The 18,545-nt window shown below is 28.4% G+C and overlaps 1 non-coding gene across 1 annotated transcript; it reads left to right on the top strand.

The window, feature by feature from the left end:
* The first annotated feature begins 8,467 nt into the window (after positions 1-8,467).
* Positions 8,468-8,599, top strand: LOC139881976 (small nucleolar RNA snoR80). Its single transcript, XR_011771769.1, has one exon. It is a non-coding gene; the product is annotated as a small nucleolar RNA snoR80 (small nucleolar RNA).
* The last annotated feature ends 9,946 nt before the right edge of the window (positions 8,600-18,545 follow it).

Here is an 18,545-nt window from a genome sequence, read left to right as displayed (position 1 = left end):
TTTTCAATTTATAGGGATATATAAGATGCTATGATTAAAAAACTTTGAAAGAGTTGCATAGTGTCCAATTCATTCAAATTTTTTTATAAAATTCAAATATGAGTTATAAAAAATATATACAGTTAAATTAAGAATAAAGTAAAAGATTGGTTAAACCCGTCGACAAAGTAATCGTCTAACATATTGTTGTTCAATTGAATGGTTTAACGAACTATTTGTTTTCAAATGTTGGTGGCCACATCCATTTTTATTTTGTCGTGTTAATCATCATGTGAGGCACGTGAATGTCTTAGACTAATCAACTACCAACACATATAAGATGTATAATCAAATATCAAAGAAGGAACATTTTTATCATGATATCTGATTATCTATTGCATAGAAGACTTCATTACACACAATGTGCGTTGTACTTTTCTCACCGATCCATCTTCGTCACAAATCAAGATTTTTAGACAAATCACATAAATTACTTTAGATATTGCAACGTGTAATTGTCGATGGCTGAAAATTAGCCTCTGTAAATAGACTAATATTTAAATTATAAAATGTGAAGAGAAAATTCATTCTGTTTTCTTTTAAAAAAATCACATGACAAAAAATTATACTACAACTATCCATATATCTTTGACAACTTAAACATCGATAGAAATAAATTGACATATGATTTCTAAATCGATATGAGTTAAAATTAATATCACAAGTTTATAACTTATAAGATGTTTTATATAATATTGAATTTTTTTTAATAAATTGAATCCAATATCCATTAAAAATTCTTTAGACTTCTTTCATATAAATGGATATATAATTGAGTATCTTTTTTTTATTCTTTTAAATATCCATAAATCATTGTAAATCTAATATACCGTAATTTGAAAACCCAAAATCATTATGGGGTAAAATAAACATGTATCTACATATCTCATTTTCCAACACTTAGTACTATCAATGTAATATTATGTGATCTCTCAAAGACTTGTCATGCTTATTTCACAATATTCACATTGTGATGTTGTATAAATACGTAAACCTCCTAAAAATAAAATTAAACCATAATTAATACTCATGACGATGAATCTTCAATTATAATTTAATTTTTTCATTACGTAACTCATTATAATAAAAAAAAAATGTCATATTCTTTTTATTAATTACTTGTAATTTTACTATCTAAGTTTTAGCTTAAAAAATTATTAGAGTTGAAATGTTTGACATTTTATTTTATTATATTTCTATTATAAAGAATATTTCAAATTTTACTTTATTTATTCTTAAATTAAAGAATCAAATTAATTTGCATAAAAGTATAATGAAAAATAATTAATTGATTACCGAATCATAAATTTGTTTGGTGGGACAATCGATAGCAACACAAACTTTTCATAGAAATTTTCCAACACACTCCATAAGTAATTAAGATTTTATTAATATTTGTCTGTTAGATATAAATAATAGTGACTTTTAACGAATATGCATGATTTTCTCGATATTAATATTGTGCCTCTTATATGCATTCAGATATAAACATTCCCTCCATTAAAATTGATTTTTCATGTCATTAATATCGTTTGATTGATAATAATAAAGTAAGACATGAGATATTTTTTATTAGGAATATTATTTTACTTTATCATAATATTTACTCCATGTGCTAATTCAATGTTGTAATTAGTAATTATCATCTATAGCATTGATAACTTCATGTTTTACTGAGTTTGAAAAATAAAAAACTTTTCATTATTTAAATCTAACATTCATGGATGATGCATTAATTTATTAATTTTCTTACGAATCATAAAGTCTTGAGTTTTTATTATGATGAAAAGAAAAGTAAATATTTAAAAATATTAATGGATTTTGCTATATATTAATAAACATTTATATATTTTTCAAAAAAAAAAAATAGGCATTTATATCAAAGTCTCTTAATCCACCCATATTTGAAAAAGAGCTATTGTATTCAGAAGAAAAAAATGTATATTTAAATTATTTTATAATTTATATTACGATTTTTCTAATCAGTACAATATTGCACCGATAAGCATTTAATAAAACACATTATTATAGAAAGATTGTACATATGAATGAAAAATTATAAATTTAATTGAAAATTTATCTATATATAACTATCCATGATATAAAATCTTTCTAAAAGTTGTCTTAAACTTTTTTAATGAATAAAATTTTACTAATTGTAATGGTAGCAAAATGCATTGATGCCACCGGACATTTCGTGTAGAAAAAAAATTGTGATTAATGATGAATCAATTACTCCCTCCGTATCAAAAATACATGATATTTTTTCTTTTTACATTCATCCAAATAGACATGTATTTAGTGAATATTATTGACTAAATATGTCCAATAGAAAAATATTATTGATAACATATAGAAAACAAATACACGGTGAAAAGAGTGTAGGACTTGTAATTGATAACATACATGGTTGAGTTTGAAAAAGAAGAAAAACATTGAATTGACTCCAAATATGGGCAAAATTTTAATTGGAATTTATTTAGTATTGACTAAATATATTCTCTCTTGAATCACATTTAAGATGTCAAAATATTATGTATTGATATTGCTTAAAAATATATAATTGAAAAATATTGCCTATAATAATTTTTGGTATTTACTAATACGACACGTGGCGGCTTGTGGTTAAATTTAGGATAATAAATAATTAGGCACATGTCATCTCTGAGATGAATATTTTTTTATTAAATTTGGACCCTTGTCAATATTATGATATTAATCAAATAATAGAGAGAAAGGGAATGCATGGAAGAAACGAACACACAGTGAAGAGTGTAAGAATATATACTTTAATTGATAACAAACATGATTGAGTTTGTAAAAGAAAAAAAGTATTGAATTGACTCAAAATTTGGGAAAATTTTAATTGGAATTCATTTAGGATTGACAAAATACATTCTCTCCCTAACTACATTTAAGATGTCAAAATATTATATATTAATATTGCTTAAAATATATAAGATTACCCATTTACACCATTTATTTTTTTATTTTTTTTGGCTGGAATAGTTGCTTTTGAAGTATTTAAGTTTTATACACATGTCATAATATGAGATGGTTTGTATAATATTTGTATTTAAGATCGATTATCCGTTAACCATTGATGGTAAATTCAATGAATATATATTCACTAATTTGTAATGGTAGAAAATAACATTAATGTCATTGTAATAAAGGAATTTTGTGCGGAAAAAACTCTAATTAATGATAAATCAATTAGATAGTAAGTAGATTTGACTTGTTTGGATTCATATATAATAAATAAAATCAAAATAAAGGTATATATAAGTGAAGAAAAATAAATCATTATAAATTTTCAAGTTATGATACTTTTAAAGGAAAATCTCATATGATTTTTAAATATTTCAGAATATATTTGCACTTAAGGCGAGTTCTAATATGACACAAACTTTTCAATTCATCTAGATCAAATATAATTATTATTAAGAGAGAATATAAAGTATTTAATTTGTAAGTGTTAGATTCTTTTAGATTTTGTGATCATTTTAACTTTGATTTTTAATTAGGCTCATATGAAAGTGGCATAATTATAGTAATTTTAATATTAAAAAGTAATAAATATTTTATAAATTAATATAATTTTATATTCCCACACATATTTAATTTAGGAAAGGATAATTTTAAAAAATTCAAACTAAGCTAAAAGAATTTGTAGATTAATTAGAAGATACATGTATCATGAGTAATAAATATAAAGTTTGAAAATTAATTAACTCCCCTTAATTTCTACAAAAATTTTAGTCATTACCATAAAAAATACTCAATTTTTAAAACACTAAATTATGGATAAAAGAAGGAATATTACTTAAAATCTTTACATAAATTAAAATATACAAATCAACAAATTATCTTTAAATGTTGGATGACTTAACTTAAAACTGAAAATGCCTTATAGAATTTTGTATAAAACTCAGAAGGTGTTATATCTAATGCTTAAAATGTCAGAACTTAAATTCAAATAAGAAAAGTAATCGTGATTTAATTTAACATATATATATGAAGAATAAAGTCCAATTTTTACGTTAAATACAATTTACCATAAAAAAATAAATTGGAAACGAATAAAATTATTTATATTAGAAGATAGAAAAAATTAAAAACAATCATATACATGTATAGATAATAAACCATGCATCAACTTTCTTTTTCTTCGTATCTTCGATCTTCTCATGTATAGCTAAAAAGCTATTCTATTTTTCTATCTCTTCGTCTCCTCGAGAATTTTATTTAAGAAACATAAAAATTAAACATCCGTGGAGAAAACGTGATACTATAAATTAAACGATAATATAGAAAAAAAATACACTGAAAAAGATTATTCAAAAATTGATTTTGAAACATCATATATCTTGTAAATCAAGCAACAAACATCACAATAATCTTTAAAAATAGGATAAAATCGTTAGAAAGTGGACAAAAATCCATAGAATTCAAAAGATGCAAAATCATGGTACACAACAAATGATGATGGAAAATGATATTTAGAACTGTATATAAAAAGGAAAGAAGAAAATTAGAAGATGGATCGATCAAATACTTGTTACAAAATAAGTAGAAACTGTTTCGAATTAGCACAAGACCAAAAACAATAGTTAACTTGAGACAAAATAAAAAATGAGGATAAACACTATAGATGAACGAAAATACTGTATGAGATGAAAGAATACTGCAAATATTGAAGAGCAATTTATAGGGAATTGTAGGACGTATGAATTTTGAAAAAGATTTGGAATACATTATTACGAAATTTACGATATATAACTAATTTCGTATTGATAACATTGATTAGTTAGGCTATGAATGTGATTTGATCAGGCAATAATGGAAATTTAAAACCGAATTTTGTTGGTATCTTAATATGAATATTCTAATCTATTTAATATTACAGAGTAAATTTAATACTATAAAGTAAAGCTTATTGTGAGGAAAGTTTTTCACGTGTCATTCTCTCATTCATTCTCAATTTCTACAAGTTTTAATAAATTTTCCAAAATAGTAAGTTCTTTGTTACTATTTAAAATTAAATTTAAAAGTTGAATCATAATCTGTATAAAACAATAAGGAACAATATTTTAATTTGAAGATCAAGATCAATAACCATTAACAAAACAATTCATATCCAAAATTAGACCAAATACAATTTTAATCAAAATAATTTTCTACCCCAGCTTTAATCGATGTAATTTTTTTTTCTTAAAAAAAAATTCAATGTCCAATTAAAATCTACATTAGCTTAAATATTTTCTAGGTTGATATTATACATATATATTTTCGGTATAATATTAAACCGGTTCACTATATTAAGTTTATCATTTTTAAAATTTAATATTAAAAAAAATGTCTCATAAAAAAGTTTTCGGTTCATTTCTTATACAAATTTTTTCAGTTTATAAACCCATTTTTTAATTATCATTGGCTCCTCGAACAAAAATAAATACTTTTATAGACAGCACAAAAATAAAAATAAAAAATTATATTTTTACAGACCTGATGTAAATATGTATTTATTGTATATATTGAGTACATTCATTTTCATTAATAATTTTAAACATATTTATTATATAAATTGGTATGAATCCATCCATTACATAATTATATAAAATAATTCAATACTGATTAGATATTATTTTTCCAAAATAATCGATTCATTTTTAGTTTTTTATAATTACACTCAATTCATTTTCATTTTCAAAATCCAATGTAGAGATAATTGTATTTTGTCACTCAATATATGTATAGAGATAATTATAAAATTTACATTACCATATATATTAGAAACGTATAAATGACAATACAATGTACCAAAAAGTTTATTTGAAAATATATTTAATAAAATGATCAGTATTTGTGAGAAAAGTTGGAAGAATCTTAATTATCATATATCCCTTGATTTATTTCTTATATACTATTCATTTTTTAAACTATTTGAGCATAATCCTTCTCCACTCTTTTCACCGTCTCCCTCCATCATCAAATGCATATAATTTGTTCTCATGATTTGTAGGTAGCAATGCATTAACTTTTGTTAATTACTTTAAAAAATTTGACTATAGTTTGTTGTATGCTTCAAGTGTTTCTTTTGATTCAAATATATTTATTTTTTTAACAGTTGTTTATCTATAAATTTTTCTCTCGATCAATTATTCCAGATTTGTATGTTTCTTTTTTTGAAAGGGTCTATATACATTTTTTTTTGTTTTAATACATTTCAAAATGTCATTTTTTTACGGGTTGATCAATTTGAGCCAATAAATTTGAGATTGTTAATTAGATTTGGAACTGAACTTGGATCATAATTAAGGGTATATCTATGCATTTTTTATAGGAATGAAGTCATCATAATTCTTCTCGATCATTATTAAATTAAATATTTATAATATGAGATTATTCAAAATAAAATATTACATTTTCGTGCGTTAGCACAGGCCCAAATGCTAGTATTAATTATATTGATTAAATTATGATTATGAATAATTAATTATAATTAATGGACTGATTTTATTATAAATATTATTTTTTTTTCAAGGTGAGTTTATATGTTTTTAATTACTGTACACGTAGTGCATTGTGGGAATATTTGTATTTAATGTTTGTTTTTAATTTTTTTTTATACACGTGTCAATTTATGGTATGTTGTTTTTTTCATACTTCTCATTTTATATATAAGAATTTTTTTGTATATAAAGGAGAGACAATCCAAAAATATTTACCCACAACTTGACACGTGATTCGTTCTACATAAAATACGTCAGCAATCTGTCCGTAATACCCTTTAGAAGTTAAAAACTTAATGGGTTTTTAGTATTTTCATACAACTACGTCACTCTCTGTCCCGCGATTATCGCGTGTAATAGCTGTCCATACATGATCAGTATTATTTCATGTCTCTTTCAACCTTTCACTTCATCCCCAATTTTCAACTCGTAATTTATTTTTCCCCTTTCATCTTCTCTTTCTTCTTACAAAGTTCTATTTTATATTAGATCAGGAAGAAAGTGTTGTGATGAAGAAACTTTTCGTGGACTAAATCCGGGACTCTTCTATCCAGAAATTGACGATAATCGTTGGCTGTCTGAGCACTTCTTTATAGATTTCTCTCTTTCCCAATGGTTATTGGAGCTGTCATGTGAGTTCGAATTCTTCAATTGATCAATTTGATTCTTATTCACTTCTTTTGCTTGCTTAAACCCAAATTCTCTGTCGATTTTTTTTGTGGATAGTTTGTTTCTATTGATTTAGCTATTTGATGTTCCATTTTATCCTGCAATTGGTTTGGGTATGTGCGTCGATTCACCTCAATTTATGGTTTTTGTTGGGCAGGTGCTGAGTAGCTGTAATTCGGACTTATGGTGATATAATCAGTACACTATTGCATAATGCTCAAATCAACAAAGCTTCAGCTTTTGAGTTTTTTAATGTCCATTGTCTTATGTGTCCGAGCTTGAGCTTGATCAATTTGAAGGATATATAGATAATGGATACTGTATTTGATGAATTTGAAGGATATATACTCACAAACAATGCACTTTGTCTCTCAATTTCTGTTTTCGATTTGTGTGTCTGAGCTTGAGCTTGATAAATTTTCGCTCTATTTTTTTAATTTCATTAGAATTACATCATATATTCGTAGGATTTCGTGTTCTTTCAAGCTGATTTGAGTTGATGTGGGGTTTAACAATTATCAGAATTGAACTTTATGGCACTTGCTGCTATTTTGATTTCTTCAGAAATACATGATCTATTCATAGGATTGTATGTTCTTCAAGCTGATTTGAGTTGATTTGTTTTTTTATTAACAGAATTGGAGTTGTTTCTGGGAAGGATATATTTGGTCCGCCACTTGATGAGTACTGGAAAAATAAGAAGCTTCAGGACGAGGCAGCTACAAAAGAGAATGATGCTACCTCAACTCAGTGAAGCATATACCTTCCTTTGTTTTTTTCCTACAAAAGGTGGATAATATTCCAGTTTTGACTTTTGATTTTCTGAAGAGGCTGTATTAGTATTGATTCTTAGCTATTCTTAACATTTTTCCGGTTGAGTTAAGGGGCAACATACATATTGTTACAGATTTGTGGAACTTGCAAAATTTCAATCTTTCTAATGTTAGGATGGATGTTCCCAGCTTATGAAATCACAATACAGCTTCTGAGTTTATCATTCAAATTCAAGTTTATTTTTTGATTTGGTGGATTTGTAAATTGGCTTAGCGAATTTGGTGGGTTTGTAAATTGGGTAGTGGATCTTTCCGAGAGCTCTCAATTTTTAAACAACTTCTCCTTCCACTAAGCTCTTATTTAATCTCTTTGTCTTTACCAGATCTTGAAAAAAAATGATTTTGATTTTGTGTTTTTGATTGTTAATTTTGAGGGATTTTTGATATGTTTCTTGGAATATGCGTTGTTTTATCAGTTCTTGAAGATTTATCAATATTTTTGAATATAATGGCTTGGATACTAGATTGAGATGTGGTATACTATCCTGATTAGTTGTTGATCGAGTCAAATGCCATATAATCCTGGAAACACCACAAACAAATTCTTTACTGCTACCAAATACCAGCGTTATTACTCCCATTGAACCGGATTCAATTTGACTCGAACCGAGTTATACATTGAACCAGGAACTGGATTTTTTTTATAGCTACCAGCCTACCATAATTGGATATGATGATAATAATATTTTACACATTTATCCATAATTTGTGATCTGATCCCATTGAACCTCCTTTTCGACTCGAACCGAATTGTACATTTAACAAGGAACTGAACTTCATAGCTATCATAAACTAATTGGATATTGTGAGAAAAATACTTTACTGTTTTAGAATTAACGTCTATCGATAACACGTACCGTCGATCCAAAATTTACAACACGAGCACCTGCCACTAGTCATTTTAGTTTATAAAGGAGAGATCATTTTAATATATTCTTCCACAGCATGATACGTGTTTGTTATACATAAAGACACGTCAGCTTCTTTCCATAATACTCTTCGCGTGTTCATATTTTTAAAGGCATTTTGTAATTTTACCACAGCAAGTGGACAACACTCTAGAGAGTAGGTTTGAGTGTTTTGTTCCGCGAATAACACACTGTAGAGAGTGAGTGGGCATTTATTGTGTCATTCTTCCTAACATAGCCAACAAAATAAAATTCATTTCAGACCTTTCAATGATATTATTCTAATTCCAAAATCCCAATCATAATTCATAGTCGATCTATTTCTATTGTGATGGCTTTGCCATTTTGAATAATTATTTCTATAATGACTAGCTCTGAAAATTATATACAGCTTATAAAGATTTCGGGATTCCTATTTTTTTCCCTTCTACTTTCTATCTGAAATAAAATCCCCAACAGAAACTAATTTGGGGATTAGGATTTTTCATTTCAATTCGTCATTCTGTTAGATTTTAAACGCAAACTTAAATTATCATTATTTCAAATTATTTTACCATCCCCAATTTTCTCTCAATATTTTTCCCTTAAAAAAGACAAGCAATGTGGTTGGTTAATGGCAATCTACAACGATTCGAGTTCATCAGCATCAATTTATACCATTTCAAAGATGAGGTCACCCGAAATTCAAGACTCATGGATCTTAAATCAGAGAACGTTTACCGGAAGGGTGGGACAAGGCCATAGCTCATATTAGTTTATATACATAGCGATTAAGGCTAGATTTGAGTTTGGATAATGATATTTATGTGATCTCAAGTTTTCAATTCAAGTTCGCACTCTTCCCGTATGAAACTCTGTTATTTGTTATGTCTATAGTTATATTTTTCTACTATCGTTTGTGGCTTTAACAACCTAAGAAATCAATCATTGAATAAGAATTAAAACGAGAGTTTTTGCTATTAAGTTTAAGAAGAAGGATAAAATAGTTAGTAATGATAATAATCTCAATATTAGCGTGTATTACCTAAAATGCAGCATGGATTTATTTACCACTATCCAACGACTTTGACCGATTGATATTCCTTTGAAGTTTAATTATGTTTGACAACAACATCTTATGTACTAAAATTAATGTTTCACAATTAATTTTTATAATTATGAATTTAGGATCACAGAAAAGGAAAGAGAATTGGTATTGCACATGGTAGAATCAAGACCATGAGAGTTACTGACGTGTCTAAGAATAACGCTATAAAAAAGCTACGGAATGATGTAAATAAAATAGACAAGAAACTTGGTCTTAGTGAAAGATTCACTTAGCGATATTTCAAGGCGGTACGATTATAGGGTAAATGTGTGGAATAATACAAACTTCATCTCTCATCCTTTGTGTTATCTTTTTCATGACATGAATTTCTATGTCTTGACAGATTGGGCTCCACATTGAGAAATTGAAGATTAAGGTATTAACTGAAGATGTGCATCCCCTTATCCGTGTAGCTGTTTATTTTGGTCTTCATTGTCCAATTGACGAGGAATGATTTGTTTGACTTATGACATACTTGTAAACTTGGGCAAAAAGAATCTTATAAAGGCCGCTCATTGGCTATGAAATTAAAAAAAAATTAAAAGTTGCCATATCTTGGACTTGGTAGGACAAGGGTTGTTATTTTATGGATATCACATGTCGTTCGTAGTTTTTTTGTATAACAAGAATAACAGACTTCAATGTTAGTTTATATTTACTACATAATTAATTTGTGACTTACTTTTAAGCATTGTATTAAATATTATTTCTTTGCACGGTAATTAAGAATATCATATAATTGAAGAATAACAAATAGATTAAAAAAAGAAATGCAAGGAGCAACAATAAGAATGCATCTTTCTATCCATCCATTATATAGTCATAGTCGACTTTATTATTTAGTTGTAAGTTAGATTATCATATTGATGTCCCCATCTTCATTGTTTCTTTCATCCATCCCGTTGTGAAAACAAACAATCTTATGTCCAAATAGAATGAAATACACAAACTAAATCGACATCGACACACAATAGGATCCACTCGCTCGCGCGAGCACCTGTCACTAATATAAGAATATAAGAAAATATATTAATACTCAATACAGACCATATCTGCATATAGAATTGACAAGTAGCACCCTTCTTGTCCAGTATTTTTCAATTCTTGTTAATTAAAACATGACAAGTGATAACTAGACAATATACTAAATATCACGTGCGATGCATGATCCCATAAAAAGATAGTAATGTTTACGGTCAATTCTTTAAAAAAAATGGATTTCGCACCACAAAGTGAGACTAACAATATAAAATCAGTTTATGTCTCTCAAAATTCCATTATCATCAAACACAAATTAAAATCTGTTAATTTCTAGCTCGTTTAGTAAGGTTCCGTTCTTTTCTCGTTTTATTTTGATTTGTTTTAATTTGACTTGTTTTGATTTATTTTGACTCAAAACAAAATTTAACTCATCAATTAATTATGATTAAATAAATTATATTTTATTATCATTATAATTTTTTTTAATATTTTAATATATATTTAACCACACATCAATCATCCACTATCTATATCTACGTGTACCCAAGGAAATGATCAACGACAGTCAGGCACCTTGATACTAGAAAAATAACACTTTAATTTTCAGGTACTAAATTGGTGGTTGGTGTCAGGAACATAAAAATTATGGGATTCATAATTTCTCCCAAATACAGTACTTTATGAAAAAAAAATGGCATATATATTTTATCGAGTCGTCCATCAATTTCTAGGCTTCCTTGCGCATCATGTGTAACCTGTCGAATTTGATTAAAATTGAATTCCTAAGTAATAAACAAGAAGATCGAAGAAAATTGCACCTACTGAATTTTTGTTTAAGAACAAATCAATACATGTGATTATTTAAGCACATCTAATAGTCACAATAGGATCCACCTGACTTGAGCTACTACTATTGTATTGTTTGTTATATAGCACGTGAAATTGACATTAAGCAAATATGACAAATTAATTGATTACTTTTAAATATTATGTCGACCGAACCAAAGCATAGGAAGAATGAATGAAATTGTTCATGTAGTTGCAGGAGGGCTAACCTTTTTTGTTTAAATTGAATTTATTTATTTATCGAATCATCTCTCGACACCTCAAATATCGCGATAGTTGGTGGTTGACTTATACTTATTGCGGACGAATTTCTTTTGATTTGAAATAACTAAATATTTATTATTTATCTTTAATTTATTTATTGTTTATTGTAATGAAAGATTGTTTGTTGATTAATAACTTTGATTCTATACTAACAAGGAATAATATTGAAAGACGGCAACTTTCTTTTTGAATTATTTTAAGACTGAGTTGTCATACATAAAGCTTCTATAAAGAAAATTATTATTTTAGTAATTATGATTCAATCTTACATCAATTAGATTATAGACAAGCAGTAACAACAAGGAATAGTTTTGATATCGCCGTTCATCCACCCTCGGTGTATTCAGCGAGACTTTGCAACCTAAGAAACCACAATCGCATGGCAACGCTATGCGTGATACTCCTTGTATGGACGGATCGCAATTCTACACCACAAGCTCACCGCACAGAATGGCGTTTATGCGTAGAGCAGATACATCATGATCCTATCCTAGGGTTTATCGCAATATATCACCTCAGACCTATAATTACCCTCTTGGTGTAAAATCTCTCCCCTCAACCTTCGTAATTTGGTCTTAGGTTCGTCTCTAGTATGTCACTCCAACTAAAAATCTAGTTAGCCCTACGCCTTTTGCTATCTCAACCTCTTTGTCGTGATTTAATTGCTTATACGATCGAATTCGTAAAAGATTTGATGAAAATCGAGCAATTTAGAGAGTGAGAATTTTCTTTTCTTTACGGCTCTCTCTCTCATTTGTGTGCAGGAAGACGCTATTACCGACTTCATTAGGAAAGTGCTCAAATATTTCTAGCATACAAGGACTCCCTTCCTCAATAGGAAAGTGATTTGGATAATTCAAAAGATTTATCTTTTTCAGCAAGACACTAAAAATCTCATCCTTGCCAATTCCAGGGAAAATTAACAGACAATTGGGAAGGGGACTTCATTAATGCATTTTTTGAATATTAGTCTTGCTAAATTTCCCCGGCTTCTACATTAATTCTCCAAACTAATGGGGAAAAAATTAAGAAAAATTAAATATAATATGAAAACAACCTAAACAAGAAAGCCAAATCGTTGATGATCCATTCCTAATTATGCGTCATTTTTACTGTTTTTGTTTGTGTTAATTAAGCATGCGTTCAATTTGTATTTTTTAAGGATAATCGAAGTATCCTTTTTTCGAGCTGAAGAGAGTTCATGAGACAAAACAAATATCTTTAGTTATATCAGGGGTATATAAATCTATTATTCTTATTTTTATTTTGCCTTGCGTTGTATTTAGTATGGGCGAGTTAATAATGAAGATAGACTCCCATAAACAAATGAAAGAAGTGTTTATTATGATCTATTACTATAGCATCATATATACTATGCAAAAAGTTGTATCATCAACCTTTATTTTGCAAGTAAATTAACTAGCTAGCTAGCTATAACTTTTTTCATAATAATGTAAGAAAACATAAAAAAAAAATTAGGAAAGTAATTCAATCATCTAATTGATCGGTGAGTTTCATGGACAAAACTCGATGCAGATTCATTTCATCAGAAGATTGGTTATTTTTTATCGGATAATTTTCATGACCTAGCTAGGTAATTATTAATTAGGGAAGTAAGAAGCGCCGCCACCAGGTTGGGTATGTTCGAGAGCACAGAACTTTTCGCAACCTTGATGACAATAGTTCTGAACGCCGCCCGGCTGTTTCATGCAAAATGGCATGCATTTAGTCAGACAAGCATCGGCTGGTTGATCATGAGCTTCACTCACAATTGTTGAGGCCATCAAAACTAACACCAACAAGCTCATCATTTTCTTCATCTTCGAAATTTCCCCTTCCATTTCTTAATTTTTTTTATGATTTATCGATTAAGGTTTTGTTTATATAGAGGTGAGGCCGTGAATTTTTCAAATTGGTTTGAGAAAAAACAGGTATTGAAATTAGAGATCTGAATGCAATGGTTGAAAGTTTCTAATTTCCTAAAAAAAGACTACCACACTAACACCACTTTTGACTAACTATATATATTGTCCTTAATTATTATTAGTCTTTTTTTCTTTTATATATATATCATATATAGATAATAGAGAAACTTTTCTAATTTATCTCAATTTCAATTCAATTGCAAATTTTATTGTCAAATTAGCATCCAACACATGACGTTTTATTAATGAATAGTAATTTAACACATGTATATAAGAATTTTAAGTTTAATTAGGTTTCAAGTTATAATTTTAAGTCAATGATATTATTTTTTCCCTTTTCTAATTAGAAAATCAGGATATAATAAAAACATAATGATTCCTAATAAAATTCTACCAATTATTTTTTCTTAATATAATAGTTTTATTCCTAATCAATTTCATATCCATTATTTTAAAAAATCCTAATAAAATTATAATACACTAGATTTTTTTATTAAATAATTTTTTCTAATAAAAATTCGTCATATTCTTTTTTCCTATTCCTAATTAAAATAAACACATCTTCTTTTTTTCCAATTCAAGCGGGCAAATTGTTAAAAAAATTATTCATAATCAAATAATAATATATATTAATTTTTTATTAAACTATATTCCTCATTTAGAAATTTAAGTTTAATTAGGTTTCAAATTATAATTTTCAATCTATGATTTTTTCCTATTCTAATTAGGAAATCAAAATTCAATAAAAACATATTCCTAATAAAATTACAGTACACTATATTTTTTTCTAATTTTTTTATTTAATATTTTTTCCTAATTAAAATCCATTATATTCTTTTTTTCTATTCCTAATTGAAACGGGCACATCTTCATTTTTTTCCTATTCAAACGGGCATATTGCTAAAAAAAATTATTCCTAATCAAATTAAAATATATATTATTTTTTAAATTTTTTTTTATTAAACTATTATTCCTAATAAAAATCAGCTATATTTTTTCCTATTCTTAATTAAAACGGACATATCTTATTTTTCAAACAAAATAAATTTTTAATTCTAATAGGATTGTAGATTTTGAAATAAAATCAAAATAATTCTAATTGATTTAAAGTTAAAATAATTTCCTTTTGATATAATATTTGACATAAATTTAATAATGTTTAATACAAATAATTATTATATATTTTTTTACAATATATATTTAAATTATTTATTTTTAAAGGTATGGACTTTCCGTCCAACGGATGGGCCCAACGACTAGTATATGTAAATAACAATTAGATGTATACTTAATTATTTCCTGACCATCCAATATTATTGACAAAAATAAAATTCCTGAATACTTTTCATGATTTGGAATTTCCTTGACTCCCATAAACGCGCCGGGTTCCGTAGTAATTAGCTATTTTAGAAATCAGGCTATCGTGAGGCCAAAAAGGGGTGACACTAAGGACCCTTTAAGCAAGCTGATATATATTCCTTGATCTTTCTAGCATTTTAGCCTGCTAGAAAAAGAGGAAAAATCAAAGATTTGTAGTAATTTAAAAAGATATCAGTATCTTGTAGTTGTAATACATAAAATTTACTAATCAGAATGAATATCAAGGTATGCATACTTTCGTAATTTATTCTATTCATTTCTATTGACATGCACAAAAAACCTGTGAAATACAGAATTGATATTTGACTTGTATTGCACGCCATAGATCAATTTGCAATAAAAGGGTTTTTGAGAAGGTAAAGGTGAAATTGAAATATCCAATTATTATTTTCACTATTTCATAACAACTAATAACAAAAAACATTAAAACAAGTCTTCAAAGTCCTCTGTTTTTATCCTTCAGTGGCAAGCACAATCCAAGCTAGCATATATTAGCAGGTTCAACTCCAAATCTGCTCATTAGCCTTCGTAGGTAGTTTAACCTTGTCCCTTTAACAGAGTGGGACACAGAAACAAAATTCCTAATGGTAGGATTTTGTGATAATTTGGATTCTGGAAAATTACGCGCTACAATTCTTGAGTTCTCTGCCTCAGGTTTTTGTCAATTCATCAAAGCTGTATTCTGTCTCTATTTTAATTAGCTCCATGGCTCTTCGAACTCTTCAAAATTGGTTTGAACATATTTATTCGTGATCTGGTTGTTATGTTAGATTTGGTGGTCAGCAACAGGTATGTATATTAACAAACAGAGACATAAAAACCAGATTTTTTTTTGAAATGTGTCCGAAATTGTATTGGTATAATATACTCAATTAACTGCATTTCAAGTACTTTATTTAGTAAGTTTTGTTGGATTGCATGTTCTATACTACCTCCGTCTCAAAATACATAATGTTTTTAAAACATCGTGTATTTTGAGACGGAGGGAGTAATTGTTTGTGCATAACTGATGTTGCTTGAAAGAAGAAGATGGCCAATCGTTATGTATATGTAGAAGATAGAAACTAAGAAGTCAGACTCTCTATATATATGTATGGAATTATATTTGAAAGAGCTACTTGAGAATCTCCAAAAATAAAAATAAATATCAAAATTCTTGAAAATCAATTATATTGAGCCTTGAGGGACGAATATGTACCTTTTTAAAAAAGTTAATTACGATGAAAATTGCATCAACTTAATCTTATTTGCAAGTAAACAATAAATAAATTTATTCATAACAGCTAAAGAACAAATTATAACACAGAAAAGTGAAAAAAGTTTCCAATCGTCTGATCATATATCGATACTCTTTTCGTGTATATAAATCAATCTAGAATCATTTCAGAAGATTAGCTAATTAGGGAAGTAAGAAGCGCCGCCACCAGGTTGAGTATGTTCAAGATCGCAAAACTTTACACAGCCTTGTCAACAATAGTTCTCGACGCCACCTGGTTGTTTCATGCAAAATGGCAAACATTTAGTCACACAAGCATCGGCTGGTTGATCATGAGCTTCACTCTCCATTGCTGTTGCCAATAAAGCTAACATCAACATGCTCATCATTTTCACCATCTTCAAAATTTCCCTTTCTTAATTAGTCTTAGTTTATAAAATATGATTATAAACTTTGTGTATATGGAGGTCGGGCGATGAATCTTTCCAATTGATTTTGAGCAAAAGCAGGCATTCAAATTATTAGAGGTCAGTAAATTATGGTTGAAAGTTTCTAATTATCTAAAGATAAGTAATTACATTACTTTAATGTTTGTGGGGGAAATTTAATTGGTCCAATAATCTGCTTCCAATACTACAAGAAAATGGAAATTCAGAAACGAAAGCATTTGGTTTCCAATTAGAAATGGAATGGAAAGGAGATTGGAACGAAGTGAAGTGATACAGGTTAAAGAGAAATTGAAACGGATTAGAATCGAAAAAAGGGAAGATCAGAGTCTGTGTAATTAAGTAAATTTCCCTGGACTCCTTGGGGATCTTCTAGGAATTATACCATATAATTAGTAAAGCACAATTCTATTCTGAAGTTGTAACATTATAGTTTACAAACGGAATCAAATCCATTTCAATATACAAGCAAGCATTTCCGTTTCTAAATGGTTTCTAGTTTAATAAACAATCCGAGTTAAATTGGAACGGTAGTTTGAGTTTTCCAACTGTTGTTAAATATGAACGCATTATACATTAAGTTTGGTCTCCATTCCATTTCTAATTGGAAACGGATGTGAATTTTCGTTTGCAACAATTTCTGCAACTGAATTTTTTCAGTCCTGATATCTTTCTAATCAAAAAAGGTGATCTCTCTCGAATGGTGTTCTCTAGTCGATGGCATTTCGCGTCCTGCCGTCTCCAATCGGAAGGGATCGTGACGGAGAGAATCTAATCATTGTTTCTTTAATGGCGTCTGCATTGAGTAATTCGAATTGTGAGGTTTTAGAGAGGAGTGAAGTGAGAAATCTGGGGAAGTCTTCCACAGATCTGGGATCTACGTCAACGGCTACTCCGACCATCCTTGCAGGCTCGGGCTCTGCGTCTACTACTATTCCAACGTGGGCATCGGTGGTGAGTCAGAATCGCGCTCTCTCAGATGAGAATTCTTTGAGCTATATTCCTCTTGTTGTGGATAATGGGGGAGAAGATAGTCAAATTCTGTACATCTGAGGTACTCCCTAGTATTGAGAAGTGGAAGAATGCCCTTGTCGGAACTGTGTACGGTGATAAACCATCGTTCCTGAAATTCCAGTCATTTGTTGTGAATCGTTGGTCTTCGATTAGGCTTGTCTCTGTTCATCTGGTTAGGGAGAATCTCTTCCTGTTGAACTTTGGTTCTGAAGAGGGGAAGCTTAAAGCGTTGAATGGAGGGTCTCTAACGTTTAACAGTCGTCATCTCCTCCTGAAAGAGAGGAAATTGGCAATGGACTTTACAATGGATGATGTGCAGAAGGTACCTGTATGGATTAAATTGCCTATATTGCCATTGGTCTTTTGGCAACCGCTGTTTTTTAGCAGGATTGGAAGTATGATGGGGAAGCCCCTGATAACGG

The sequence above is a fragment of the Rutidosis leptorrhynchoides genome, unplaced genomic scaffold, assembly GCF_046630445.1.
Source record: "Rutidosis leptorrhynchoides isolate AG116_Rl617_1_P2 unplaced genomic scaffold, CSIRO_AGI_Rlap_v1 contig214, whole genome shotgun sequence".
Classification (NCBI taxonomy): Eukaryota; Viridiplantae; Streptophyta; class Magnoliopsida; order Asterales; family Asteraceae; genus Rutidosis; species Rutidosis leptorrhynchoides.
This window is presented reverse-complemented; position numbering and strand designations above follow the sequence as displayed.